The 3,545-nt window shown below is 39.4% G+C and overlaps 1 non-coding gene across 1 annotated transcript; it reads right to left on the bottom strand.

The window, feature by feature from the left end:
* Positions 1-222: 222 nt before the first annotated feature.
* LOC145583543 (small nucleolar RNA R71) lies at positions 223-328 on the bottom strand. Its single transcript, XR_014100183.1, has one exon. It is a non-coding gene; the product is annotated as a small nucleolar RNA R71 (small nucleolar RNA).
* Between the last annotated feature and the right edge of the window lie 3,217 nt (positions 329-3,545).

Here is a 3,545-nt window from a genome sequence, read left to right as displayed (position 1 = left end):
AGAGCCCGTTGAACCATCTTAAGGAGTTTGAAAAATATTGTAACACAATCAAAGTCAATGGAGTATCTCAAGAGATCATCCGCCTTAAGTTGTTCCCTTTCTCTCTCATAGGAAGATCTTTGGAATGGCTAGATAAGGAAGTGAAGCCCAATTCTTTGAGAACTTGGGATGATGTCACCAAAGCTTTCTTGTTCCGTTTCTATCCTCAAAAGAAGACGGCGGAGGCAAGAGCTTTGATTCAAGGGTTCAAGCAAAAGCCAAATGAAAGTCTCTATGAAGCATGGGAAAGATTTAAGGATTATCAAAGGGAGTGTCCACACCATGGGATTCCTACCTATCAAATCATACATATCTTCTATGGTGGGTTAAGTTCTCATGGGAGAGCAAGTTTGGATGCCGGAGCCGGAGGCCCAATTATGAACAAAACGGAAGAAGAAGTGGTTGATGCAATTGATGAAGTGGTTCGTCATTACATGAATTGGCAAGAAGTGGAGAGAGAACCAACAAACAAGGGTTACTCAATCGAACAACTTAGTGCCATCGATGATTTGACTACTTTGATTGCGGATTTAGGGAAAGAAGTTATGTCTCTCAAAGAAAAGATTGAGAAGCCCCCTTCCCAAGCTCCAATTCTTCCCTCCCAAATTAAGGGGAGAGGTACATCTTCTCACTCTAACTCTAATCTTTCTTCTTGTTGCATGATTGTGGAATGTTGGCCTTGTGAATTATGTGGAATGAATGATAATAATGCTTCTATGTGCCCAAATGTTCCTTGTAATGAATGTGATGGAAGTGAAATGGAACATGTGAATTATATCAATAATCATGTTTGTGAACCTAGAATTGATGTTCAAAGGAATGTTGGAAATAGGAATTATCATATGAATCATGATGATTATAACCAAAATGGAGGTTGTAGAAATCATGGATACCAAGGGATTCATGGTAACTATAACCATCATGGTTGTAATGGTCATGGTCATGGCCATAGACATGGGGATCATAATCAAGGTTATGATAACCATGGTCGACAAAGGAGCCAAAATCAAACTAGGGGTAATTGGAATAATCAATCTAGGGGATATTTTCAAGCAAATTTTCAAAGAGGTTCCCCAATTGATTTAGTTCCAAATGCTCAAAGTTCAAGTGATAATTCCTATGATCAATCATTTTCTTCTAGGGAATTTTTGGAAAGTATCATTGAGAAACAAGCCAAAACTTTGGAAATTTATATGGCTTTGAATGAAGAGAAGTTTAATTACATGTTGGCTTATAACAAGGATTTAAGTGAAAAACTTTCTCAATTGACTAGTATGTTCAAGGGATATGCAAACTCTTCTTCTTTGACTCCACCTAACCTAGATTCTAGGAACCCTATGGATGTCATTGTTACTAGAAGTGGTAGGGTCCTTGAGGGAGGTGTGCCTAAGAAGAGTGTTGCTAAAGAGAGTACTAGTAAGAGTCCCATTGAAGTTGAAGGTGATGAATGTCCTTTGAGTGAAAATGTTGATGAGGGACGGGTAGAGAAGGTGATAGAGAAAGAGAAAGAGAAAGAGGTTTGCAAACCAAGGCTTCCCTATCCCCAAAGATATAATAGATATAAGTTGGATGAGCAATTTGGGAAATTTGTAGAGATGCTTAAGCAACTTCATCTAACTCTTCCTTTCACCGATGTTGTTGAACAAATGCCAAACTATGCTAAGTTCCTTAAGGAGATTTTGAGTGGAAAAAGTACTTGTGATGTGATGGAGACAATTAGCCTTACCGAACATTGTAGTGCAATTATCATGAACAAGATGCCTCCTAAGTTGAAGGATCCCGGAAATTTTTCCATCCCTTGTGCCATTAACAAGACCCAAATTGATAATGCCTTATGTGATTTAGGAGCTAGTGTTAGCCTTATGCCATATTCGGTTTATCAAAGATTAGGTCTAGGAGAACTTTTACCTTCCAAGATTACTTTGCAATTAGCCGATAGGTCGATCAAGATTCCTAAGGGAAAGGTAGAAGATGTGCCTTTAAGGGTTGGGAAATTTGTTATTCCGGTTGATTTTATAGTGTTGGATATGGATGAAGATGCTACAATACCTATCATCTTAGGTAGACCTTTCCTTGCTACATCGGGGGCTATGATAGATGTTAAAAGTGCTAAGATTTCTCTTAAGATTGGAGAGGAGGTAGTTGAATTTGATTTGAATGAAGGAATGAAATATCCCTCTTCTTCTTTTGAGAATTGCATGAGAGTTGAAGTGCTTGATAATATTGTGAATTCCATGCATGAGCACTTGCTCACATCTAATGATCCTCTTGAGTGTGTTTTGTTGAATAAGGAAAAGATAGGTATCCCAAGCAAGGAAGTGCAATTGTATGAAGATTTGCTTGATGGAGGCAATATAGGGAGTGAAGAAGAAATTTGTATGGGGATATCAAGTCAAGATGCTTTGCAAGTGGCCTCAACCAAAGAAGGTAAAGGTGTTCCCATGGTATAGCTCAAACCTCTACCATCACACCTTAGGTATGAATTCTTAGGCCCTAATTCTACATATCCCGTTATTGTTAGTGCATCCTTGAGTGAGAGCCAAGCTCAAGCGTTACGTGGTGTTTTGAGAAAGCACCAAGGTGCTTTAGGGTACACAATTGATGATCTTAAAGGCATAAGCCCCGCCTTGTGTACACACCACATAACACTTGAGGAAGGCACCCTACCTTCTATTGGACGACAAAGGAAGATACATCCCCAAATGGGAGAAGTAGTCAAGAAAGAGATCACCAAGCTTTTGGATGCGGGAATCATATTCCCCATCTCAAGCTCAAGGTGGGTCTCCCCCGTGCATGTCGTTCCTAAAAAGGGGGGTATGACCGTAGTTGAGAATGAGAAAGGTGATCTCATTCCAACTAGAACGGTCACCGGTTGGAGGATGTGTATAGACTATAGACGTCTAAACACATCAACCAAAAAGGATCACTTCCCTCTCCCTTTTATTGACCAAATGCTTGAAAGATTGACTAGGCACAAATTCTATTGCTTCCTTGACGGATATTCAGGATTCTTTCAAATTCCTATTCATCCCGAGGATCAAGAAAAGACAACCTTCACATGCCCCTATGGTACTTTTGCATATAGAAGAATGCCCTTTGGATTGTATAATGCTCCGGCGACCTTTCAAAGGTGTATGATGAGCATTTTTGGGGACATGCTTGAAGAAGAAATGGAAGTTTTCATGGATGATTTTTCCGTGGGAGGTGTTTCATTTGAGGAATGCCTCAAAAATCTTGAAAAATGTCTTGAGAGATGTGAAAAGGTCAATTTGGTGCTTAATTGGGAAAAATGCCACTTCATGGTGGAAGAAGGGATTGTGCTAGGCCATAAGATTTCTCATAAAGGCATTGAAGTTGACAAAGCTAAGATTGAGGTGATAGAGAAGTTGTCCCCTCCGGTTAATGTGAAAGGAGTAAGATCGTTTTTGGGTCATGCCGGGTTTTATAGAAGGTTTATCAAAGACTTTTCTCTCATTACTAAGCCTTTAAATGATCTTTTCCAAAAA

This window comes from Chenopodium album, chromosome 15 (assembly GCF_948465745.1).
Source record: "Chenopodium album chromosome 15, dcCheAlbu1.1, whole genome shotgun sequence".
In the NCBI taxonomy this organism is placed as follows: Eukaryota; Viridiplantae; Streptophyta; class Magnoliopsida; order Caryophyllales; family Amaranthaceae; genus Chenopodium; species Chenopodium album.
This window is presented reverse-complemented; position numbering and strand designations above follow the sequence as displayed.